Source organism: Marmota monax, unplaced genomic scaffold (assembly GCF_021218885.2).
Source record: "Marmota monax isolate L192 unplaced genomic scaffold, Marmota_monax_Labrador192_F-V1.1 WCK01_AAM20220418_F8-fsc00051, whole genome shotgun sequence".
In the NCBI taxonomy this organism is placed as follows: Eukaryota; Metazoa; Chordata; class Mammalia; order Rodentia; family Sciuridae; genus Marmota; species Marmota monax.
In genome coordinates, this window is record NW_026695202.1 from 6,116,223 (window position 1) to 6,143,004 (window position 26,782).

The 26,782-nt window shown below is 51.4% G+C and overlaps 1 protein-coding gene across 2 annotated transcripts in view; it reads right to left on the reverse strand.

Annotated features, from left to right (window-relative positions):
• The window catches only part of Syn3 (synapsin III), a 427,730-nt gene that overhangs the window by 183,404 nt on the left and 217,544 nt on the right, over window positions 1-26,782 (reverse strand). The window lies entirely within an intron of this gene.

The following is a 26,782-nucleotide window of genomic DNA, read 5'->3' on the forward strand; positions in this document are numbered from 1 at the left end:
GCTGCTCAGGGAGAATTTCCTCCGCATGCCGTCATGTTCCTCTCTGGTAACCGCAGAACAATGTGGCCTGGGATTCCTGATAGGACAAAGTTTAATTGGAAACAGGAAAGAGGAGGACAAGTTTGGGTCTGGGGTGGTGAAGATAATGAGAAAATGACAGGCCGGTCCGGGCGGGCGAGAGGGTGACAGTGGAGGGGGTCACATGGCAAGGAGGGTGTGCACACGCTGGAAGGCGTCCTGGGAGAGCCGGCCACGTGAGAGCGAGCTGGGGCCTGGCTGGTAAGGGGGAAGGAGCCTGGGAGAGGCTGAAGAGGGGAGCCCGGCTGGGAGCTGAGTGCCCCTTTGCACAGATGCAAAGAGAGGGTGTTGAAAAAGAGGTCCCACCCTTTGGTGGAAGAATGTTGGGGAGGGCTAAGGAGACAATCTGAGACACCCAGGTGGTCCTGTAGCTCTGGGGCCCCAAGTTCTGAGCTTCCTCTTGCAGCTCCTCACCCAGATGAGGGACCCAGTTTTCAAGGGTACTTGAGGTGAAGAGAAGGTGGTTGTATTTTGTGGTATGCAGGCTGGGGGGGGCGCTATTCAGAGCCAGACTTTAGCCCACCATGGAGAGGAGGGCTGGGGTTTGGGAGGGGGGATATGAAAGCCTTTGGAAAAGCCACTTAGGAAGGGAAGGGGTGGAAGAGGAGATCTGTTATGCATCTGTTATGCTTGCCCCTGGCTCTGTGCCCAAGATTGTCACTCAACTTCTCACCATGGTCTGGAATGAAAGCATCTAGAATGGAGGAAGAACCCGGAAAGATTTCTTTACCAAGAAGGGCCCAGCATTGAAGACCAGGCCTGCCATGTGGCAGCCTTCCACAAGAGCCCACTGAATAAAAGTGTTACTTGCAGAAGCTGTGTCAGTGGGTATTGCCGTCCTTTGTTACAGACGAGGAACCTGGTGCTCAGAGAAGCGGAACCATCCTTTGGGATTCTTCTGAGATCTGAACCCCCGGGGGCTCAGAAGGTCATGCCCAATGCATCCCTCAGCCAACCCCATCCCGGGTAATGCTGTTTCCTAAAGTTACGTGGTTTGAGGCAGGTTCCTGTCACTGTCTCCATGATGCTTTCCCACATTCATTATGCACTTAACACACTTACACATGTTCATTATGCACTTGCACAACTAAGCATCTCAATGCTTCCCCACTAAGTGCCCAGGCTAAGACTCCCAAATGGACTTGGATCCATCTTTTTTTCCAAAAAGAAATCATTCCTGGGTGTCCTCTGGCTGAGGGACAGTGGATAACCACACAGAGAACCCAGCTCTCCATGCACGACTGGGATGCCCTTTCAGATTACGGAATTTAAGATGCCAATACCAAAATGCAGGTGTTCATGTGTGCCATCCTGGTAGATGGATAGCCATAGAAGACTGTTTTCTTTGTCTTTCCTCCACTTTCCTTCTTCCCTTTCTCCTTGTGATTATCTCTCTCTCTCTCCTTCCCTCCCAAATAAAAAAATAGCCAAAAGCCTGTGCCTTTAGGAATAGAAAAAATTCTATTCTCAAAAATTATCACATTGATTTAATCCTTACTGTGTGTCAGGAATGTCACATATGCTGTTTGTGTGCCTTGCACCCCTGCCTACCTTACTTCTGCCTGTAGTATGCTTGACTTTTGCTTTTATAAATAAAGTCCAGTATTGTTTTCATTCTCTGAGTGGCTTCTTTTCTTGTTTTATCTCTACATTTCCTTCATTTTGAAATCTTATTTTTATTGAATTTTCACTTGATTGGAGTATATCCTTAAGTAATTTCCTCAGAAAGGGTAGCAATGACATACTTTGAGTCCTGGTATTTTGGAACCTCTTTGACATGAATGGCATCATGGCTGGGTGAGGGAATCCTGGACCATACACATTTCTCTTATTAGTCTGAGAACCCTGTTCTGTTCCACTGTCTCTGAACTTCCATTGTTGCAGATGGGCAATCTGGTGCTAGTCTCCCCCTCTTTCTTTTGGAAGTAGACTGTAAGCTCTCTTTCTCTAAAGAAAGATTTTCTCTTTACAGTAGAGTTCAGAATCATCACTAGATTCTTTTTCCTTTGTATTTATTTTATCTCTGATCATGTTAGGACTTGGGGAACTCCTTTGATCAGATGATTCAGATCTTTCCTTAGTTCAGGGACATTTTCTTCCATCTTTAGAGTATCACTTCTCTTCCAGCCACTCCTTTCTCTCCTTCCAGAGCTCCTGGGACTTGTCTGTAGCTCTCTCGTGCCTGGTCTTTCACTCCCTTTATCTTTTTGCTCGAATTTCCTTTCTTTGCCTTTCTGCTAAGGGCTATGAGATAACTCATCTCCCACTTCCTTCTGGGCAAATTTAGTGTTCTTTTACCTTCTTCTTGGCCTCCCTGAATGACTTGGCATTCTTTTTTCTTGACTCGTCTCATTTCTAAGCTTCAGGAACCACATGCTTCACCTTCATGTTCAGCTCCTTTCTCTGCCTTCTCTGATGGATCATTTCCTTCCTGCTAACCCCAAAGTGAGGACATTTCCTCAGTTTATACCCAAATGTCTTCTTCCTCTATATTTCCCTCCTTAGAGAACTCGCCTACTTTCTCAGGGTCAATTACCACCTGTTTGCTGATGATGCCACCTTTATCCTGAGCTCTGGACCACACACACACACACACACACACACACACACGTATATATAGAATTGGCTGCCTCCCGGCCATGTGGTGCATTCCACGGGCGCTCCAAACACATGTTCAGAACTGCTCTACCACAAACATCAAACATCTTTCTACCACAGACTTGACTCTGTTCCTTCTTAATCTTTTCCCAAACGCAGAGGTAAGAAAACTGTAACACCTCAGAACATGGCTGGATAAAAATGCGATCATTAACCTCAGGGCCCAGGGCTGCCCTGACATCCTACAGTTCTGGCCAGCCGCTCCCTCCTCCACTCTTGAAGGTAATGATTTAGCAAAGTTTTTTCCTTCTCAAACTTCTCAGGTCATCCTCCTCCAGATCCTCAGTGGTGAGGATTTGGCTTCATAGGTCACTGAGAGCACTAGACGCCATCAGAAGAGAATTGCTGAACCCCTCACGGCCCATGTCTCCACCCTCTAGGAGCCATAGGCTCCACCTGCCACTCACTGGGGAAGGCTGTACTGTCCCCAGGGAGTCCCTTGCACTCTGTTAACTCTAGGACATTAGCTCCCTAGCTTCTCTCTGTCCTGCGTCACCTGTGCTTTACTATTAGATCATATCCATTACGTTCAAACCTGATATAGTAACATCCCCATTAAAAACCCTTTCTTGGTTCTAGATTCTCCATCAATTTATCATTTTTTTTCTATCCTACTTTACAGGAAAGAAGCCTGAACTTCTGGTCTCTGCTTCCTCTTTTCTGTTCCCTCTTGAACCCACCCAGCACCCCACTTGTCACCATGAACAGTGCCTCCATGCTGTGATTCCTAATGGCCAAATTCCAGCTCTCACTTTTAGTAGCCAAGCAGCTGCATTGGACATAGTTGACCGTCCCACCCCGGAACACTTTCGCCATCTTGCTCCTGGGACCCCATGTTGCTCTTGATTCTCACCATTGCCTGATCCCCACCTTTGTGGATCGTTCTTCACCTCCTGACCTCCAAACAGAGGAGCCTCCCAGGCTCGGCCCTCCCCGACCCACGCTCCCCCCAGTGTGATCTCATCAGCCTCGTGATTTTAGGTACCATCTATGTGCTGATGGTTCCCAAGTTTATGTAGCTCCAGCTGCTCTTCCCACCTCACTTGGAGGCCTGTAAGGCACTGCTCACTTAATGCGTCATCAGCCAACCCCTGACCTCCAGCCTCTCCAACGCCCGGCCCACAGCCTCCCCCATCTCAGTTAATGGCAGCTCCTTTTATTTGAACAGTCCCAAAGTCTTGGGGTCACCCTCAACTTTTCTCTTTCTCTGACACTTTATATCCATTCAGTCATCCAATTCCGTCAGCCACACCTTCAAAACCAGTCAGAACTGGCCACGTGGACCACGTCGATTGCTAACCCCTGGTCCAAGTCATCGTCCGCTCTTTCCTGAATCATTGCCATCGCCTCTATCTGCTACCAGTCCCTTCTTCTCATAGCAGGCAATGTTCAAATATGTCACTTGTCACTCTTCTGCTCAAAGCCTTCTCAATGGCATCCCATCTCACTCGGAATAAAAGATAAGCAGCTTCCTATGGGACACAAGGCCCTACTCAGAACCTTCCCCCGCGGCATCTCTGACCCTCCAGCTTCTCCCCCTCCCTCCTTCTGCAGCACCTGCTGCTCCTTGGCCACGCCCAGGAGGCCACCACCTCAGGGTCTTTGTACTTGATTGTCCCTTGGCCTAAAAAACTCTTCTCCCAGTTCCTCGGTGGCTCTTATCTTTGCCCTCATCCCTGCTTCTGCCTCATCAGAGAGACTCCACCCACCCACCCATACACGATAGCAGACACCTTGCTCCTGGCCCTCCATGTCCCCCATGTAGTAGGCGGGTGGCCCTGAATCATGGCTCTCAATGGTTTTGTGTCTTGGTTTTCTCTTCTGTAAAGTAGCTAAAATTAGAAAACACACCTTCCAAGAAGGCTGTGGGGATTGAGTGAGTTAATATACATAGGACACATGAATAGTGTGTGACATATACAAAGTGCTCAGTTAAACATTAATTATTGTGATTATTTTGTGGAACCAGCTGGGCCCTTGAGGTTAGCCACCAAGTAGTTAAGATGTTGACAGTGGAGTTCGGGAGAGGGAAAGTTTACCCCAACGTTAGCAGCAGAGGAGGCCTCAGAAGCAGCCCCCAACTCTAGGCCAGGCTCTTTGTACCCTCTGCACAATTTCTCCTGTACATGGACGCCCTGTGGGCTGGTAGAAGTCTTGCTACATGGGGAATGGACTCCCACCAGCTCTGCCACCGACCAGCCTGTGTGACATTAGCCCATTTCCCTGACCTTTCCGAGCCCCCGTCTCCCTTCTTTAGAACAGAGACAATGACATTCGCCCTCCGTCACAGGGAAGGATCACATGACATAATGACGCCCAAGAATTTTGATGCTTGTATTCAGTGTAGGTGATTGACCTTTATAAAGGTCCCACAGAAAGATGAACAGTATCTTTTGTTCCTTTTTAAGCTTGAGGACCACATGAAAGATGCTGACTCCACCGGGCGCTTGTGTTCTCGTTCATTCCCACAGCTGATGGTCCTTCATCACTCCGTGTTCGAGTTTTACCAGCCAAGGAAGACCTGGGAACTGGCTCATATCTGTGTTTCCATGATCAAGCTTGGAAGGGTGGGAGCACGCTCTTGGGGAGCTCTCGTTTGGGGGCAGGTTTACACGAGCCTTGGAGAGCAGAGCTGTTGGCGAGAGGCAACCGGTCAGGTGAGGCTGGAATAGGAGGCTGGTGGCAGAGTTAGCCATGGAGGACAGGGAAGCCCTTCTAGGGCATCTGGGAAGGTTGTCAAGGCTGAAAAACAAGGTGAAGAAAGGATGCTACGTAGAAAACAGACCTTCTCTGCTAAAAAAAAGACAGCTCTGGGCCACTGGGGAGATAACAGCAGAACCAGAAGGTCCAGAAATATTGCAGATGTTGGTGTTATTTGTTCTTTATTTGTAGGGGGACGGGGGCAGGGATGAGGGGGATAAAGACAGTTCTAGAAAGTGTTCCACAAAATGGAGAAAAGGTGGTGTGGGCCAGATATCACTGTAGAAAGAGTCTTGAGTCTGTCCAGTCTGGGGATAGGTGTCCTGTCCTTCCAGAACAGGGGTCAGCAAACGTTTTCTCTAAAAGGCTGTGGGGTACACTGACCACCAAAGACCTCCTCATCCCTAGAACCTGTAAATGTTTTTTTTTTTTTTAACTTGGAAAAGAGGCCTGTGCCGATATGATTAAGTTGAAAATTTTGAGGCAGGAAGATTACCATGAATTATTGGGTTGGACCCCAAAGCAATTGTATTTATTCTTAGAAGAGGGAGACAGAGAAGGATCTCAGACAGAAGAGGATAAAGCAAGGTCACCATGAAGCCAGAGATTGGAGCAATGTGCTCACAAGGCCAGGAAGGTCAGCAGCCACCAGAAACTGAAGATGCAAGAACAAGATTCTCCCCTAAGGCCACCCAAAGGAGCATGGCCCTGCCAACACCTGGCTTTCAGCCCCATGAAATTGATTTTGGAACTTCTGGCCACCACAATTGTGAGTGAACAAATTCATGTTAAGTTACATTTCCGTAGTAGCTGTTACAGCAGCCACAGGAAACTAATACTAGCTACGTAGTGAGTATTTGGGACTGCGCAGTCTCTGTGACCACTACTCAACTCTGCTGGTATAGTGCAGCCAGAAGTCGTGCACAAACAAGCAGGCCCAGTTGTGTGCCAATACAGACGGGAGCGTGTGCCCCGCCTAAGAGGCAGCATTTGTTGAGCTTCAGCAAATAGTTGCTAGATAGGAACAAAGACCCTGGGTGACCAGATCCATCAGTTTTCTCAAGGGAATCTGCAATTCCTGGGTTTTATGAGAAATTTCCTAGATTTGATTGCCAGCAGTGATTTTCAATTCTGGTCAATAACATGCAGACCGCATGAAACACACCTGTTTGTCCACAAGTCTCCAGGTGTACCTGTGGTCTACAGAGTGCCTGACCCTGGTCACTGAAGACATGGTGTCTGTTCTGCAGGGCTCAAGTGAGGAAGACAGGCTCTTGACCTAGGGCTGCAGTAGAACTGGGCAGAGGTCGAGTGGGGCGGGGGTGAGGGGCTGCTTCTACCTAAGAGGAGGAGGAGGGGAGGGTGGGGAAAGGCCACCGGAAGGGCCGATGCCTGTGGTGAGTCTTGCAAGGTGAGCTGAATCAGAAGCAGGCGAGGGTTGCAGTGGGATGCTGGGGAGGGCTGGCAGGAGCAGACCAAAGGCCCAGGAGAGAAGGAGGTGTCTGGGCAGGAACAAAATGCTCCAGGCTGCAGGTCCCGAGGGCGGGAAAGAAGAGGACCCGGCGGAGTTGGGCCAGGAGGGAGAGAAGGGAGTGGACATCAGGGCCAGGAACGGCCTTGGGTTTATCTTGAGGACAAGGGAAGTCATGAAGATGATTCGTTTCTTATGGACTGAATGGGGGCTCTCCAAAAAGATGAGTTCAAGACCCATCTCTCCAGATCCCTGAATGCGAACTTATTTGGGGGCCGCAGATGTCACCTAGTTAAAATGAGGACACACTGGATCAGGCTGGGCTTCATGTAATGATCTGGTGTCCTCCTAAGAAGAGGAAATGGGGACACATACCTAGATACCGAGAGAGCTGGGTGGGCAAAGAGGTAGAGATCAGGGTCAAGGGGGCAGGGGCCCCAATCAAGGAGCACAAAGGGTTTCCATAAACTATCAGGAGCTGGAAGAGGTAAGGAAGGGTCCTCCCCTGAAAGCGTCAGGGACATGGGGCCCTGGTGACACTTTGGTTTTGAACATCTGGCCTCCAGAAACCCGAGAGAACTCATTTCTGCTGATTTAAGCCACCCGGTCTGCGGTACGTTGCTATGGCATCCCCAGAAAGGAGTACACCCACTATCTCAGTGCATCCTGAAGGTAACCTGTGAGGTGGTAAGCCACTGTCACCTGCCCTGAGCCAAGTTGTGCTCTGTCCACAGCCAGCGGAGGCAGAGACTGTTGTCATCTGCTTCCCAGATTAGGAAACGGCAGCCAGAAGAGTGATGTGGCTTGCCTCAGGTCACCCAGCTGGCACCTGGGAGAGAGGGGCTGAGACTGGGGGGCTCTGGCTCCAGGTCCCTGCTCTGGGCCACCTCGAGCCAGGCTTCCTGGGGGGCCACGCAGCCTCGAGCGGTTGGTTACTGCCCTCCTTCTCTACTACACTAAGTGGCCTCGTCTGGGATCCCGCGATGATCAGATGGGACAGAGGACATGAGAAGCGCGTAGTAAACCTGGAGCAAACCGTAAAGTGGCCCCGGGGGGAGCCAGGAGAATTCCAAGTGGAGGCAAACGCGCTGGCCTGGCTGGGTGTGGAAAGCAGTCCTGACCAACCCGAGACCCGTGGGGAAGCCACCGCTCTCCCCTGAGCACACACAGGGGGGCTCCTAAGCCTGGAAACACCCCACATGACCTCACAGATGCCACCACCCAGAACCCTGATGCTGACCCACGCGGCATGATGACAGGTGTCCCGGTGACATTTCTTCAAGCCTGGCACTAGCCCACCAGTGCCGTCCCCGCTGCCCGCCCTGGACGACTACTTCTCTGAATCCTGGAGTCTCTTTAGCGGCCACGAATCCTTCATCCTGCAGAGGAGCCAGCTGGGACATGGAGTGACCTCTCCAGGAGCACGCAGCTGGGGGATTCTGTCCTAAGCGTCCTTCGTGCCCTGGCTGTGAGTGCTGGCGTCTCAGCTCCCCGCTTACCCAGGGCGCTGGCAGCCCTGTGTGGTGGAAGGATCTGAGAAAGGGGAGCTGGCGCTGGAGCACTTCAGATTTCATTTCTCGGCCTGGGCCAGCCCGGCCCTCATTTCCCCATCATCGCACAGAGACCTGGTTAGAGCGACAAGTCCCTGCTCAGAGCAATGCTGTCCCCAGTGCACTGGGAGGGATCCGACCCCAGTGAGTTTGAAAGAGCCCACGATGCCAGGGGCTGGTGGGAATGAGACCCAGGTCCGTGGGGCTCTCCAGCCGGGCTTCGCCTGCGAGCTACGCGGCCTCCTCAGGAGATGCGTTAGTGGGAGCTATAGCTTGGGTACGGAGTGTCCCTCGAAGGACAAGCCTGTGTCACTAGTCAGCATCCCATGCACCCCACACTCCCCGAGTCTGTCCAACTCCTGTGTCATGTAAGGGGCCTTGTGCTGGGATCTAAAGAAATAAAGTCTGTATCTCCAAGGAACTCAGGGACCAGTAGGAGACCCAGGGAGATGCAGAACCGCCAGAGTCCGGCTTCCTGAGACTCGCAGATCGGCTCTCGAGTTCAGGGTTGGCAGCCTTTTCTGTAACAGCTGACTCTTCCTGCTTACTTCCCACTGTCTTGGGATGAACTTGTTTTTCCCCTGTTAAATGCCAGCCTTGGGGTTACTCTAAGCAACAAGATCCCAGAATTTGTAGGTTCCACTTGCTCATTAAATTGGCTTCTACCACACAGTGTGCCAAACAGTTCGCCGCTAAATAAAAAGGGCACGAGGATGCCCCCAAACCCTCGCATGCTGTGCTCACGCTGTTGGGTGGCGGTAAACAGTTGCCCAGGTAGCAACTGTGGTGCTAGACTAGAGGCCCGCCCGCGGCCACACCACGAGGCGCATGGTTTACCCCACCAGGCCTGGCTGGTCGACACGCAGCGGGGTCCACAGTCTGATAAATGGCATCTCTCAGGCAGGGCCGGTCGGGCAGGAGGCAGACAGGTCCGGGCCTCCCGGAGGGTCTCGGAAGCATCAGCGTCTCCATGCTTACGCCCTCGGAGGGGGGACAAGATCACCGGCATTTTCAGTTTTCTAGACCAGAGGCTACAGGCAAAAGCGACCTGTGAGGTAAGTCCACATTTTTCAACCTTGTGTTGCCATCAGGACCCAAGATGGAGGGATGGGTGACATTCCTGTGGGAGTCATTCTCCTGGGCCTACGGCCGGGGAAGGATCATCCTGAGGGCTTGCATTTAGCCACGGCCCCACCCCGGCATGCCTACCGACAAGCAAGGGAAAGAGGTTGACATCACCTTAAAGGCAACCCCGAGCATGCTTTAATTTATTTCTTAAAAAAGAAAATAATACACAAAGTCCGGGACTTCCACGATCGGTAACAAGAACTTGTTTGTGCCTGGGATACGCCCGGGCCTTGGGGTACCGCTTCTTGTTTCATTAAAATTGTCTGCAAATATTTGCTGAGCACCTATTATGTGCTCACCCGGCTTGTGAGAGATGCTGGGTTGACAGTGGTGGCCCAAGATAGAGTTTCTGCCTCCAGGCGGTAGGTGGGTGAGGATGACATGAACTAAATAATCATCCAATAAATGTAAACAGTCATGTGATCCCCATGGGGACAGACACCTGGTGCTGGTTTCCAACAGCTGATTCTGTCTAGGACCAGGTCCGAGGAGGTTGCTCTGAGAGAATGATGATGGCCAAGGACCCTGGCGGTCAGACTTGGGGGACCCCATGGGAACATTACTAGTCACTCTGTTAGGTTTCAGGCCCAGTCTCCTGGACTGTTCGCTGTGACATTCTGACGTCAGAGTTACCATTCCTGCTTCACAGGAGAGGAAGGAGCCCTGGCTCGGAGGGGACACAGCCAGCTAGTGGCAGTGCTGGGGTCAGACTTGGGTCCGAGGGACTCTCGAACTGTACCTTTCCTGAAGGTAAACTGCCTGTCCCAGAGACGCATTAGCGGGTACTGTAGTATGTCACTCAAAGGCTATGTGTTAAAGGCTCGGTCCCCAAGGTGGGAATATCGGGAGGTGCTGTGGCCCTTGGTCGGGCCCCATGGGAGGTTCTTAGCCCTTTTGGGGTGTGCCCTTGAAGGGGATTTTGGGACCCCCATCTCTTCTTTTTTCTCTCTGCTTCCTGACTCATGATGTGAACCATTTGTTCCATCACGTGTTTTCCACCATCGCCGTCCAGTGCCCTCACTAGAAGCCCAAAGCAATGGGGCTGCCCAATCTTGGTGGGGAATCTCCAGAACCATGAGCTAAATCAACATTTTCTCTGTATAAGGTTAATTGCCTCAGGGATTTTGTCATAGTAATGGAAAGCTAATACAATAGGAAAATATTACAACTGTGATGTCATCTGTGTGACCTTCAGTGTCATCAATGGTAAGTACTCATGCCTCCATTCTGCAGTGAGATATCTAGAGCCATAAAGCAAATCATAGCAGACAGAGGGAGCTGGGACAAAGAGCTCCCTCTTATAGCAAGGCTGTGTGTGTGAACTGCAGTCACCTCTACGCCTTGCCAGGTGTGACGCAAGAGTGCTGCACCCTAAACCGAGTCCCCTGAAGCCTCTGCCTAGCTCTCTGTCCCCCCCTGGCCTTCATGCCTAGTGACACAGTAGGCAGAAGCCAGCGGTCAGCTGTGGGGCACCACAGCTGGTTTGTGCCTGGCTGAACTGGGCTGTAATTTCGCAGGCTGTAACTGGCCCTTGGAGACCAGCAGGGACAGGGGGTGGGTGTTCAGCAGCCTGTCCCCGGGAGAAACCTGCAGGCATTGATGACTGCTGCTCAGGACGGAGCAGAGCCTGTGGACTGGAGCTGGCCCCGACTGCTCTCCGCCTCCCGCGGGGCTTGGTATTTTCCACCCGAGTGTTGGTGGCGAGCTCCTGGCGGAGGTCCCGGAAATTTCTGTCCCCATCTCCACCCTTGGAAGCCATGCCACAGAGGGGTTTGTAATCCGCCAAGTTCCCTACCAAGGGGAGGTCACACCTTGATCTCAGAGAGTCACCGTGTTAGTTACTGGCTAAGAGCCTGGGCACTGGAGTCACCGGGCCCAGGCGGAATCCACCAGCCGCGTGACCTGGGCAACCTGCGGGGCTTCCTGCGCCTCCTCCCTGCATCCTGCAAGTGGAGGTGAGGATATCAGCCCCAGAGTGAGCTGCTGTGAGGGTCAGACGAGGGGGTGTGGGTCAGCACTTAGCAGGACCGGCACAAGGAGCTCTGGATTAGAGGCAGTTGTAATCAGCCTTAGTACTTCTTCCCCCTCCCTCCCTCCCCCTCCCTCTGCCCTACCTGCCATCTTACCTCACTTCCTACTTTTTCTGCCTCTCTTCCTTTCTTCCTCCCTCCTTCTGTTAATTTTAATTAATTTCTTTTTTTTCACCAAGACCTGCCTCATGCTGAAGCTCAGAGTCTCACCCCAGGCCCCTCAGCCCGGGAGCAGACGACCTGTGAGAGGTCCAAGCCCAGGATTTCCCTTTCCCCTGACTCTCCACCATCCTCTCTCCCACCTCCATGGGCCGGAGCTCACCGCCTTACACAAGCACACACAGCAGAATGTGTTCCCCTCGACTCCCCTTTCACTCTTTTGCAGAAAGTTTTCATTCTGACCAGAAGGATCGAGCAACAGGAAGGGTCCCCTCGCCTGGCCATGGAGCTGCCCTCTCGCGTCCTCCCCTCCCTGTCTTCTCAGGGGGAGGGGGGTCTTTCCCCATTTAAAACCTTTTCTGGAGGGAAATTCCGTGGTAAGAAGGAAAGGGAATTCTAACAGCGGAGCCTGGCGTCCCCGGGCTTGCTGGATCCCGGCCCCAGCGGCCGTCAGGAGGGACTGCATTGGTTCTCTGGCCCCCACTGGACCCCCAGAGACCAGCGGGACCAGAACTGTCCTCCCCACTGGGGAGCTCGGGGAGCTGGGGACCCACAGAAGCTGGCACCCGGCCTCAGTTTGCCGCAGAGGCCAGTCCTGATCCTGGAAGCCGTGTCCTTGGCCCCCTCTCTGCACCTGCTGAGCGTCCCTGCTGGTCACTGAGGCCCGGCTTCTGTCCCCAGGTTTCCGTGACCTGGATGCCTGTCCTGGGAGCTCCTGGGGCAGAAACAGGAGAGAAACGACAGGAGCACGCCCTCAACTGAGAGGCAGGAGGGAGTGGCGTGGACTGTGGTGTCCCCTGGTCACCGTCACCTTCTAAGACTGCTGGTCCTCGTGCCGTGGGAACTCTGGAGCCAGAGCGCCTGCCTTCAGAATCCCAGCAGCACCGCTCAACAGCGGGGTCACTCGAACTACCCGTGCCTCGGTTTCCCTGCCTGTAAAGTGGGGTGATAATAGTGTCTACTTTGTACACTCAGACGGGGGCACAGGGAGCCAATGGACGAGAGGTGCTGAGTCCAGGCGGTGGGTGCTGTCAGGGCCCTCTCCCTGGCTGAGTTTGCAGGTGCCCTCCGCGGCTCTCTGACCCCGTGGCTTCCAGGGCCCTCTGTGGAGGGGGAGTCACTGCGCCCCGCGGCCCTCCCTCCTGGTGTTCTCACCCTTGCTCGAGCCTCGCCCCTGGAGGGTGGGCCGGGCTTGTGACATGCCTTCCCCGGGACAGATCACGGCGGAGGAGGTGCCAGATGCACGTGGCCACGCGAACGGCCTCTGGAGAGAGTCACACGGCAAGGACGGAGGGGCTCCCGCCACAGCCAGTGGGGAACGGAGCCACCGAATGGCACCATCCGTCATGTGAGCCAGGAAACGGGTCCTTCCCCAGGGGTCCCCCTAACGGGCAGCCCCCGTAGACACCTTGGTTTTAGCCCCCAGGAGACCCCGACGAGCCGTGCCCAGAGCCGCCAGCACAGGAACCGTGAGATCTCAGGGTGTGCTGTGGTGAGCTGCCAAGTGGTGGCAATGTGGTCACACGGGTAGTAATCCGGCAGTCCCTGTCCCCTCTCCGCAGTACTCAGACACCCTGCGGTGCCCGGGGCCTGTTCAAGGTGGGGGTCCCAGAACAGAGCAGCCTTCTTTATGCACATGCCCAAGGCGTGGCCCTGAGCTCTGCCATCAGGTTTGGCTTGGCACAAGGGGACAAAGGCGCACAGATGCCCCTGCACTCACGAGGATAGGCCTTGAGCACCACCTGAGAGGCAGGGGAAGACCTGGGACCACAGTGACCTCTGTGTCTTCTGTGGATGGAAGGTCGGGGAGGGGTGGCAGCCAGCTCTGGGCTACAGGGCGAGGGGACCCTCCATGGCTCCTACGTGGCAGGGACAGTGCCAGAATTGTGTCTTCTGACATTGGCACAGTGTCCCTCCCCGAGTTAAAACCTGCTGCTCTCCTCCTCCGGAGCACAGAGAGGTGACACCGTGGTTCCTGGTGGACTCTTGGGCCACTTGGAGTCAAAGGGCCCCTCCCTACTTTTTGTTCTTGGGCAAATGAACGTCCTCCTCTGAGCCTCGGTCACCTCTTCTGCAAAATGGGCTCATGGTGCCTTCTCTCCAGGGAGCCCTGGGAGGCTGATGGGGACACCACCCATCGAGTGCCTGGCTCCAAGCAAGGGGTGGGAGCTCGGCCGGCTCCCCAAATTATATTCCTGCGCGAGGATTAAGAGCACCTGCACCCTCAGTGGTTGAGAAAACTTGGGGCAAAGTGCTCCCGACATTTCCCAAGTGGGTATTTAGATGCCAAGGTTCAGGCCCAGGTGCTCCAAGTTTAGCTGCCAACCCGTGGTGCTGTTGAGAGATACAGGAGGAAGTTAGGGCACTGGGGATGGGCCCTTAAAGAGGTATCAGAACCCCTGGCTCTTCCTCTCTCTCACAGCCCCCAAAGCATCAGGGCTCAGTGACCATGGACTGAAACTGTGATTCCAAATAAACCTTTCCTCCTTTAAGTTGATCATCTCAAGTATTATGTTACAGTAACGGAGAGCTGACTGATAATCCACCAGATTAAAATGACCTAGTAGAACTTTCTCCTCTGGCAAGAAAGAAGTCTTCTCTGGTGACCTTTACTAAAGGAGCCCCCTACGTGTTCCAAGAATAGGATCAGACCCTGTGTAGGTGCTCAGTAAATACCGTCGGGGTGAATGACAGACTGTGTCATGCTTTTGCCCATGAGACTTAACCCAAGGAGGAAAAGGAGGAGAAGAAATCCAAGGAATTTGAACCACTTCAAAGAAAAACGTTAAAAAGACAACATTCTAGCAAAGCACAACCTCATGTACTCGCTGGGCACCGTCCAGGTACTAACTGTGCTGAGCCTTCAATGTGAGGTCCCTCATCTAATCCTCATGTGGCCTTAGGAAATAGGTGCTCTTAGTACCCCTAATAAATAGATGAAGATGTTGAAAAAATATCAGCTAGAAAAAACGCAACCTTTTGCGTAAGAGCTCAGGAAGGTTCAAAATTAGCGTCTGGAATGCATGTCTGGCTGGCTCCAGGCTCAGCTGCTCCACAGTGCAGAAGCTGATAGTGCCCTTGTTTTTAAGAAATATGTACTGAAATACCTAGGGGCATGGGGATCACGTCCACAACTCACTCTTAAATGAGGGAAAGTGTGTGGGGGGGATAGTGGCGGGGGGAGGGATGGGGACACAGTACTAGGTTAACATTTGGGGAGTCCGGGTGAAAAATATGTGGTCATTCTTTGAATTATTCTTGCAACTTTTCTCTAAGTTACATCAAAATAAAACATTTCGAAAAGTTAATGGTCGGAAGGAGACGCAAGCGTGTCACAGGAGGAAAGCACGAAGGCCACATGCTGGACCACAGGGGCAGCGGGGAAGGCTGGGCAGGCTGTGGGCAGGGAGGCCAGGCTGTTGGGAGAGGACCAGAGACACTGCCTTGACCCCTCCGTGAGCATCCTGAAGGATTCCAGAACCAACTTCCAAATCCAGTCTGCTCTCCCCTGTAGCTACTCAGAGACAGGCACGCCCACATGGTCAGGGAGAGTGGCTTCCCCAGTGGAGTGGCCTCTACTATGGAGGTCCATGTGACATGCCACCCTCCCCAACGCAGGACAGGAGAGGGGCATTGGGCTGCTGGGCCTCGTGAACATAACTCTCTGGGGAAGTGGGAGAAATACACTCTGAACAGGTACCCAGAGAAGGTGATGATGAATCCCTCCAAGGTCACACAGGAAGCTGGACTGCACTAGAGCATGGAGTTGGAAGTTCCCAAGTGCATTTTCATTCCTTTCCCCACCAAGACTCTGCTACAAAAGGGCTCCTGTTGGTCTCCAGGCCTGGCTTCTTGAAATTCAGATACCATCTCTCCATGTTCCCCGCGGCAGCTGTCCGCGAGGGGAGGCAATGTGCGCCCTTCCCCAAACAGGGACTTTGGATCCCACAGGCCTCGGTGACATCACTTCTACTGGGATGGCCTTGGGCAAGTGACGTAACCTTCCCGGGCTTCAGTGTCCTCAACTGGAAAGTGAGGACCACGAAGCCACCCGGAGGGCCTTGTTGGGATATTGAGTCAGGATGTTAGCGAGACCCACGGGCCCTGATCTAGGTGCCCCCGCCTGCCGCACCCCCTTCCAGTTGGCAAAGACAATCGGTCCACACAGAGGGCAGCAAGTCCCGGACCCAAAATTAATCTGAGAATTAGGACCATGGGAGGCACCAGTGACCAGAGGTGGCTGTCCCCTTCCTGGGACAGGCCTCTCTAGGATGGATCTCTGAGCTCAGGATGAGAAGGAGCCCAAGGCCGTGGCCAGATTGGAGAGGCAGAGGGAGGAGGACCCAGGGCCATCGTGGAGCAGGGACTGAGCTTGCAGTGGGGACGGAGGGACAGGGCAGGAGGCGAGGGCAGCCCTAGCAGGTCCCTGAGCTGGGGCTGGGAGGGCCAGGCCTGAGCATTTATTGAAGTGCACTTTGGACCCAGCAGGATCGTGAGCAGGAGATATACGGACGTTTTGCTTGAAGTCAGATAACGTGTGTGTTGTTAGCGCCTGACACACAGTAGGTAGTTAATAAAGGAGAGCTTTATCGTGGTTCATGGTCCCTCGGCTTCACCACGAATCACTAGCCTCCCAGAGGTCGTGTGCCTTCATTCTGGAGGGGCTGGGGGACACGGGCTGCACCTGCCAGGAGGAAGGGAGAGGCTGGAGCCAGCCCCGATCCCTGTGATTTCCTCCCCGACCCCTCCGCCAGCTAGATGCCACCACCTGGCCAGGCCAAGGGGCAGCAGGGCAGGCTGGCCGGGCCCCCTCCAGCTGGCTGTAGCCCCAGGCCTCTGAGCTGCTGGCACATCGTTGTAAAAATGCGAAGCATCCCAGCCATTTTAATTACCGGGTGTTGCATAAGCAGCTACCAGTTCATACAAAGGAACAAAAGACAAAAAATGATTTTTCAGCATGTCTCAGCCTCACCCCTCCTCCCCTGCCACCAGGCTTCAATCACAGGCTCCCAGGTCTCGAAAAACACTCAGGTATGTGCAGTCTCCTTCAAGGTCGCCGATAGGACATCGAGGTCTTTTTTATCCACATACTTGAGGCAGAAGCAGTTCCAGCTACCTCTGAGCAGTGGGAAAGTCACTGGTCATACTCCTACCTGGCAGGCTGACACTGTCATCGGCTCCCCATTGCACACAGCGAGCGTTTGTAATGAACCTGAGTCCAGGGGGTGGTGGGTCTGTCTGGGCACCAAGTCAGGGGGCCGTTAGTTCCTGGATTCCAGAAGTGACTTCCTTCTATTGAGAAGGTGTGCACCCCCCCACACACACACACTGCCCCAGCAAGACCTCAGAGGGGAGGATGACTGAGTAGTTCCTCACATGGTTAAGAAGTCCTCCATGATTCCTTGGAAAACTGGGAATGGATCCACCATTTGACCCAGCTATCCCTCTCCTTGGTCTATACCCAAAGGACTAAAAAACAGCATACTACAGGGACACAGCCACATCAATGTTTATAGCAGCACAATTCAATATAGCTAAACTGTGGAGCCAACCTAGATGCCCTTCAGTGGATGAATGGAAAAAATATGTGGCATATATACACAATGGAATATTACTCAGCATTAAAAAAGAACAAAATCATGGCATTTGCAGGTAAATGGATGGCACTGGAGAAGATAATGCTAAATAAAGTTAGCCAATACCCAAAAAACAATCGCCAAATGTTTTCTCTGATATAAGGAGGTTGACTCATAGTGGGGTAGGAAAGGGGAGCATGGGAGGAATAGACGAACTCTAGATAGGGCAGAGGGGTGGGAGGGGAAGGGAGGAGGCAGGGGATTAGCAAAGATGGTGGAATGTGATGGGCATCATTATCCAAAGAACATGTATGAAGACATGAATTGGGTGTCAACCTACTTGATATACAAAGAGAGATTTTTAAAAAATTGTGGTATATATATATGTGTATTAAGAATTGTAATGCAAAAAAAAAAAAGAATAGCGTCACCTTAGATTAGGTAGAGGGAAGTGAAGGGCAGGGAAGGCAGGGGATGTGGGGATAAGAAAAGTAGTAGAATGAACAGACATCATTACTTTATGCACATATGTGACTGGGTGACCAATGTGATTCTACAATATGTGTACTCAGAAAAATGAGAAATTATATCCCATCTATGTATGATATATCAAAGTATATAAGTGCATTCTACTGTCATGTATAACTAATTAAAATAAATTAAAAAATTTTTAAAAACAAGTCCTCCATGCCTCTTGATTCTGACCTTTTGATAGTCTCTGAACTCTTTTTTGTAAATCTAATCTAATGATTTGCTGTGGACCAGGCACCATCCTGGTAGAGTGTGATGAATTTAAAGTCAGATCCCCCAGGGGAAAGGCTATCCCCAGGAGGCAGGGCCTAAGAACTAGAGAGTCTGATAACAATACTGACCGGGGCCATCCGCCACGCTGGTCCGGGCCTGTGCAGGCTGCTAAATGTCCCTGGGTACCATCTCATTCACTCATCATGAGTCTGAGATCAGCTCCAAGGCTGTGCCTTTGCTGCACATAGGACACTGAGGCTCAGGGAGGTCAAGGTTCTTGTTCAGGTTCATACGGTTCGGTTCGGCCACCGCAGTGGTGTGTGCTTAGAAATCCTTATCAACCCGCTCTGCAGGGCCAAAGCCCTGATTTGCAGCGTCTGCCAAAGGCTGTGGTGTAAACACCCCTCTATGGCCAATTTCAAGTTACCGCATTGGTGCCCCAGATTGCAGAGCTGGGAAGAAGGTGCGGCAGCCCAGGGTTAGGTCATGTTTGCACACACAGATCGCGACAGAGGGGTAAAACCAACCGGAAGAGAGGACGATAACGCAGTGAAATCCAGACGGTCCCTAACTTCCGATGCTCTCACTGATGATTTTTGCAGTTTCTGAACTTCATAATGGAGGGAAATGACATCCTGCACTTCAGATTCTGAATTCTGATCTTTTCTGAGCTACGGATACCAGGCACGAACCCCTCTTGGGCTGCCAGCCCCCAGTCAGCCCTTCCATCACTTGGGGGACACCTGAACCCCCACAGTGGACTGCACTGCTAAGCTCTGCGACACCCGACAGGTCAGGTATGCAAAAAGCATTTGTGACTCGTGATATTTGTCACCTTCAATGGGTTTCAAGTCCAGGAACATTTGTGGTTAGGAAATGCTGAGTTTCAAGTGTTAATTGTCCTTGCTTTTAATAGACATTATTTAACTGAGAGGTTTTATAATTGCATTTTTAATAACTGCGATATTTAACACCTGACTCACAGAATTCTGGAAAAAGTAACCATTGGGTCTCCTAAGCCTAAGTGTGTTGGTGCCAGTACACCACCAGCGCCCCTCGCCCTCCTCAGCCTGGACCCGCATTCCTCGGCCCGGGTAGAGAAGCGTGGTCAAGTGAAAGGAGGACACACAGACCAGGTCGAGGAAGAAGTATAAGCAAAGACCTAAGGCAAGGGTAGAAGAGGAAGAAAAACAGTAGTCAGTGCTTGTGGAATGTTTTTAACTGATCACCGGAGTGCAGAAGGATGGTGAGAGGCCCAGGGTTAGGTCGTGAACTTCAAATTCTGGTTCCTGCACTTACTGTGTGACCCTTGTCCAAGTCACTGAACCTCTCTGTGCCTCAGCTTCCTTTTCTGTAAAATGGGCATCATCATAACAGCCTCGGCAGCACAGAGTGGTGAGAATCAAATACATTTACACCTACAAAGCACGTAGAACAGGACTGGGTACATAATGCTCACTCAGAAGGTTAGTTATTTATGATTTGATGATTTCATGTCTGTCCTTGTTTTATAGAAAATAAATGTGTGCTTAGAGAATAACTTGGTAGATGGAGGAAGACAGGACTTGAACAAATATCTGGATTCTGGCTGCTGCGGCCATCCCGATGGCTGGAAAGCACACTGACCCCGAGGAACACTGTTCCCTAGGAGGATGTGCTGCCAAACACGGATCCCCACGGGGCTGTAGCCAGCTCTCGTGGTCGGTGGGTACGAGGCGTCGGGGGAAGGAAGACCTACCCATGGCGGACACTGGGCATCTGCCCCCTGGTCTCTTATTTTCTAACCTCGCCTTCTCCAGGAAGAGGCGGCGGGCAGCAAAGTGGTCAGGAAGGTGGGCTCCCGGGCCAGATGGCTCTGGCTATGTGACCCCGAGCAAGTTACCTGTACCTTAGTTTCCACGTCTGACCCCAAAGGGCTGGCAGTCACCATTGCTCTCAGGGTTAGTGGAGAGCAATAAAGGTGCAAGCCACCTTGAAGAGGGCCTGGCATCCAGCAGGCGTCCCACGGGAATTGACGGTCACTCTCCAGTCTTTATTTTCTCTGCCCTTCCCCCTCCCTGCTCTCTTCTCTGGGCATCTCCTGGGGTGGCCAAAGGGGGTCTGAGAATCTGCTACTTCTTTTTATTTTGTTGGTACCAGGGATTGGACCCGGGGCCCTTAACCATTGAGTTACATCTCTAGCCCTTTTAATTTCTTAAATTTTGAGACAGGGTCTTAGGGTCTTGCTAAATTGCTGAGGCTGGCCTCGGACTTGGGAATCCTCCTGCCTCAGCCTCCTGAATTGCTGGGATGATAGGCATGTACTAGTGCACCCAGTGGGAATATGCCACTTCCTATAAGTAGAAACCACAAGACTGCGGGCTACTTGAGGCAAGGGCTGGTCTCATTCACCTTGATTCCCCTGGGGTCACACCCCGCAACAGGTTCTCAGGGACAAATGCCACCGTGCCCAGTTGATCCTCAGGTAAATCCTGTGGGATGAGAATCTCTCCTTCACCTGACCTTGAGGCATCTAAGAGGAAGAGAGAAGAAACAGCTCGTTCAAGGCCACAGTGAAAAAGTGAAGAAGGATTAAAACCCTTCACAGGCCTTTGTCCCTAGCTCCCTTGTCGGGGCTGCCTTCCAGAATATTCCACGGGGAAGTTAAATCCAGCCTCCTGGTTTTACACGTGAAGGAACGGGATCCAGGGACTCAGTCAAGGTCACAGGGCTTTGGTGGGTGGCAGAACGGGGACAAACACCTGGAGTACTGCCTCAGTCTCGTGTTTGAAATTCGAGGAGGAAATGGTGTCATATTCAATCGCTGCTAAAAAATGTCCTGCTCCTCTGTGTGCCATCAGCTCCCCTCTGGGTTCGGCCTGTTCTTTGTAATACAAATGTAGTTTTCCTGTGGCAACTCTCCAGATTCTGAGTCAAGCAGGGCACACCCACCGCCCGAGGTCGCCTGCCAAGTTCCTTCTCTTGCCTGCAGACCAGACAGAAGGGGCGCTGGGTCCCTCTTCCTGCTGCGCCCCCACCCCTGCCCCAGCCCTCGGGGGCAGGTGCTACGCCTCTGTCTGCTGGTTTCATCACAGAATGATCCAGAGCTCTGAGCGCTGAATGAGAGAAAGAAGAGATCAATGACCAGCTCCAATGACCAGCGGACCTGTGGGCACAGTGACCACGGAAAGAGTGCCCGCTTGCAAAGAGACCTTTGGGTCTAAAAATCGCAGCTCTGCCACTTCCTGGCTCGGAAGGCACCGGGCCCAATGGTTGCAGGTCTCTGAGCCTCAGTTTTCTTGTCTGCAAAATGGGCAAGCGACGACCTCTATTATTTAGGGTTACATAAGGTTTAGAGAAAATACTGCATCCAAAGTGCCCTGTCCACCAGCGGATGTTGGACGATCGTGAGTCCTCTTTTCCTTGTTTTATAAATCTATTTCAGCTTTACCGTCTCGATGAAAGTTACAGGGCGCGGAAAATAACTATTTGCTGAATGTTTCTCCCTGGTGCCTCGCGCTGAGTTAGAAAACCTGGAGTGAGGGGGAGACGAGAAGGTCCTCAGGGGCCTGGGTCTTTCTTCTGCTTCTGTCAATAATCCTGTGTGACCGAAGAAAAGTCCACCTCTCTGGGCCCAATTCTGTGTCTGTAAAACGAGGAGGTTGAACTTGGGGATTTAGAGCTCTCTCCCAGCTGCGACCTTCTGTCCATCCAGGATACGGGATTCCAAACGCCCCCCTGCTCCACAGTTGGTGGCCCAGCTCTAGGATCTCATGGAACCCATGCAGGGTCCCTCTGCGGTTCTGTCCCCAGGCGTTGTTCTCTTAGGTTTTACCTCCTGGGGACTTGGCGCACCTGAGGGCAGGTCTGAGCTTCCTTCACAGATCCAAGCCCAGTGCCTGGCGTGGGGCAGTGGACACCCCACAGGAGAGGAGGAGGAGGGGAACCAAGTCCCTTGCCCCTCCAAAGAGCTGATAACCACACCAGGACACTCCAGCCGGGAGGCACAGGCCGTGCTGGGTCTTGGACACCGTGGTAAGTGGGACACTCTAAAGGTAGACTTGAAAACCTGGGGGTCCAAAGTAGCTGCTCTAGGGATGATCGGTGGCTGGTGACCGAGATCTAACCTGCAGCGCAGAGTGGAAGGGCCCTTCCAAACGGGCAAGTCCAAGGCCTCAGGGGAAGTGGTTCTGGTCCTGGCTGGATCTACTCCAGAATCTAAAATCGAGATGTACATGGGTAACAGGAATCTCAGACCACCCCTGTAGCCACACTCGGCCGGCTGCCATTGACCACTGTCCCTGTGATCGACATCTGCCACGGGGAAGAAGAAAATCAGCAAGAGGTGAAAGATGAGGTCTTTTGTGACAATTTCTAGCTACTGTCACCTCATGGCCACATGGTGTGCTCTGTGCATAGCCCTGGGACAAAATCCTTGCCAAGGAGGTCACCAAGACTGGTTCCACAGTTCAGCTATTGTGAATTGAGCTGCTATAAACACTGATGTGGCTGTGTCCCTGTAGTATGCTGTTTTTACGTCCTTTGGGTATAAACCAAGGAGTGGGATAGCTGGGTCAAATGGTGGTTCTATCCCAAGTTTTCCAAGGAATCTCCATACAGCTTTCCAGATTGGCTGCACCAATTTGCAGTCCCCCCCAGCAGTGTATGAGGTTGCCTTTCCCCCACACCCTCACCAACACTTACTGTTGCCTGTATTCTTGATGATTGCCATTCTGACAGGGGTGAGATCATATCTTAGAGTAGCTTTGATTTGCATTTCTCTAATTGCTAGAGATGTTGAGCACTTTTTCATATATTTGTTGATCGATTGTATATCTTCTTCTGAGAAGTATGTGTTCAGTTTCTTATCCCATTTATTGTTTTTTTTTTTTTTTGGTGTTAAGTTTTTTGAATTCTTTACATATCCTAGAGATTTGTGCTCTATCTGATGTCAATGTGGAAAAAAGTGTGCTCCCATCTGTAGGCTCTCTATTCACCTCACTGATTATTTCTTTTGCTGATAAAAAGCTTTTTAGTTTGAATCCATCCCACTATTAATTCTCGATTTTATTTCTTGTGTTTTAGGAGTCTTATTAGGGAAGTCGGGGCCTAATCTGACACGATGAAGACTTGGGCTTACTTTTCTTCTATTAGGCAAGGGGTTTCTGGTCTAATTCCTAAGTCCTTGATCCACTTTGAGTTGAGTTTTCTGCATGGTGAGAGATAGAGGCTTAATTTCATTTTGCTGCATATGGATTTCCAGTTTTCCCAGCACCATTTGTTGAAGAGGCTATCTTTTCTCCAATATACATTTTTGACACCTTGGTCTAGTATGAGATAACTGTATTTATGCAGGTTTGTCTCTGTGTCCTCTATTCTGTACCATTGGTCTACCAGTCTATTTTGGTGCCAATACCATGCCGTTTTTGTTACCATTGCTCTGTAGTATAGTTTAAGGCCTGGTATAATGATGCCACCTGCTTTACTCTTCTTGCTGAGGATTGCTTTGGCTATTCCGGGTCTCTTATTTTTCCAGATGAATTTCATGATTGCTTTTTCTATTTCTATGAGGAATGTCATTAAGATTTTGATTGGAATTGCATTAAATTTGTATGATTCTTTTGATAGTATGGTCAGTTTAATAGTACTTATTCTGCCTATCCAAAAACAAGGGCAGTCTTTCCATCTTTTAAGGTCTTCTTTAATTTCTTTCTGTAGTGTCCTTTAGTTCTCATTGCAGAGGTCTTTCACCTCTTTTGTTAGGTGGATTCTTGATGCTCTTCAATAGATGAATGGAGAAAGAAACTGTGGTATATATACACAATGGAATATTACTAAGCATTAAAAAAAAGAATGAAATCATGACATTTGCAGGTAAATGGATGGAATTGAAGAACATCATGCTAAGTGAAGTAAGCCAATCCCAAAAAACCAAAGGCATAATGTTTTCTCTGATAAGTGGATGCTGATCCATAATTGGGGGGTGCGGTGGGAAGAATGGAGGAACTTTGAATGTGACCAAGAGGAGGGAGGGGAAGGGAGGGGCACAGGGGTAGGAAAGGTGTTGGAATAAGGTGGACATCATTACCCTAGTTCCATGTATGAAGACATGAATGGTGTGAATATACTTTGTGTACAACCAGAGACATGAAAAATTATGCTCCATTTGTGTACTATGAATCAAAATGCATTCTGCTGTCGTGTATAACTAGTTAGAACAGATAAATAATTTTTTTTAAAAAAGGATGTCTTCAGATGTAAGGCCCAACAGGGGGCCAAGGTCAAGTCTGAATTAAGCTCCAAAATGGGCAAGAACAAGCAGTTCTTCCAGAAGCTTCAGTTTAAATGTTTTTTTGTTTCCATCAAAAATCCTTGAAAAAAATAGAGAAACCAACGAATTGCAATATTCCCAGTGCAGAACACTCTGGGAGGAAGGCAAGGGAGGGAGTCGTCGGTCTGGAGCAGAGGACTGAGAAGACCAAAGAGCTCAGAGGGGGCATCATGTGTCGGGCATTTCACTGCCCCGGGAGAGGGGCTTTGGCCAGGGGGCACGGTCGTTCCCTGGGCACAGACTTTGCTTACATCAAAAGGAAAATTCCAGACTCTCAGCCTAAGCCCTTTCTTGCGATGACCTCAGTCCTTGGGTCTGACACCCACCGCAGCAGTCAGATGAGAACCTAGCTTCGCATGCACCTCTGTGACCATCAGGGAACAATACGGGGTCCCAGTGACCTGAGTTCTTGGTCCTGTGAGGCTACCTCACGGGAAACAAGGACAAGGGGCTTGTGGTCAGTTTGCTGGTCTCTTCTGAATCATTTGTGTCCCTGAGACTGCTCAATGCTGGGTTCAAGAAATTGGATTCCAGAACCTCTGTTCCGGTGATTTTTCAAGGTGATACTGGCTTCGCTCCTTTTCCTGCCATGTGTTGATTACTTTATTCTTTTGATATTTGGTGAGCACCTACTATGTGCAGGTTCTGGGTAAGGCATCCGAGAAGCACCCAGGTTTGCAGGCTGACTAGAGGAGAATCAGACCTATTAATCACCAGGGACAAGAAGGGTGTGGGAGGTGCCCCAAAGGAAGTCTGGGGAATCCACGGTGGTGGGAGCAGAGTCATGGGGCCGTGGGGGGGCGGGTTCAGTTCTGCTGGGGCAGGCAGAGGGCCAGGAAAACACGCATGAGCTGGTGACTCCAGCCGAATCCTGACGGATGAGTATGAGATCCCTGGAGGGTGGGGTGCAGGTTGGGGCATATGAAAATTGAGATGGGAGCGAGGACAGTGTTCTCAGGAAGGTCAGGGCCTGCTGTGGGGTAACTGCAGGGTAGTGGCCACATCATACTATGCACGAACAGGGCCGCCTCTAGCTGCGGTCTGGGACGCCACCGTTAGGAGCCATATCCCAGAGGACCTTGCACGTCTTTGGAGTGTTAGGACTTTGTTCGGGAGGCCATAGGGAACTTCTGAATCATTTTAAGCCAAGGAGGACATGATTGCAGAATTGCATTTGAAAAGCTGTACAGGAGCCACAGTGCGAAAGCTGAACTTGATAAAGACTGCAGGCAGGATGACCAACCATGTGACTGTTGACACTGTCGGGAATCTGTGGGGGCCTGGACCAAGGAAGAATCAGTAAAAACAGGGAGAGAGGGATGGTTAGAAGAGACGTGTGTGGAGAATCTTGAGGACTTGGTGAACGGTGGTGTCGTAGGAGGGAGAGAGGGGAGAGGACAGGGAGCTGTGGACACCTGGAGTCTGGGGAAGCCCTGGGACCTGCAGGTGAGATGGTCCAGGAGGAGACTCATGGAGGGTCCAGGAGATCAGGGATACTGCTGTTTGCAGGCCTCTTCCTGTGCACACGGCCTAGGTGGAGGAGAGACCTGGAAGGTAGGTGAGGATGGTTGGGGTGAGTATGGAGGCTAACAGAAAGGGAAAGTAAGTCGGGGACAGAGGATCCCCAACATTTGATGTCAGGAATGGCCTAGGAACCTGCCAAGGAGATCGAGAAGGTACAGCTAGAGAGGTCAAAGCCAAAACCCAGAGAGAGAGGCGTGTCAGCCACCAAGTTTAAGGATGGGATCAAAGCTATCAAGTGCTCTGCAGACCGTCCCCACAGCACTGAACAAGGCGGTTTCAGTTCCAGCAGGTTCTGCTGAAAACAGGTCAGGTGCCTCTGCAGAAATGAGATCTCTAGCCCAGTCCCACAGGAGCCGACTTATGCCTGTCGCGGTCCGACCCAAGCCCCGGGATTACCCGGCGGAGACGGAGACCAACGCGCGCCTCTGCGTGAAGCTGAGCGTGCAACCTTCAAAGGAACCACAGAGGAGCTACTCATCTTTAAAGGAAAAACACATGCACTCCACAGGCATACGGAACGCATTAGAAAGGGGTTGGGCTGGAGAAGTTCTCGTCCTTCCACTTCATATTTTTTTTTAAAAAAATATATATTATTTTTTTCTTCCACTTCATATTATCCTTCACAGAAACTGTCCACTGCCCGAGCCCATGGTCATTAAAAAGAAAAGAAAAACAACAAAAAAGGAAGAGCTGCAATATTTAACGCCGCTTCCCATCTCCCACCGTCCCAGACACATAAGACACAGAATGTCTCTATTGCACACATGTGTTTTCTGGCTTAAAATTCCTGGGAGTAGCTCCCTGTGGAAAGAAACGTGAAAACCCCAGATTCATGTGAAGGCAGCCAGAGACTC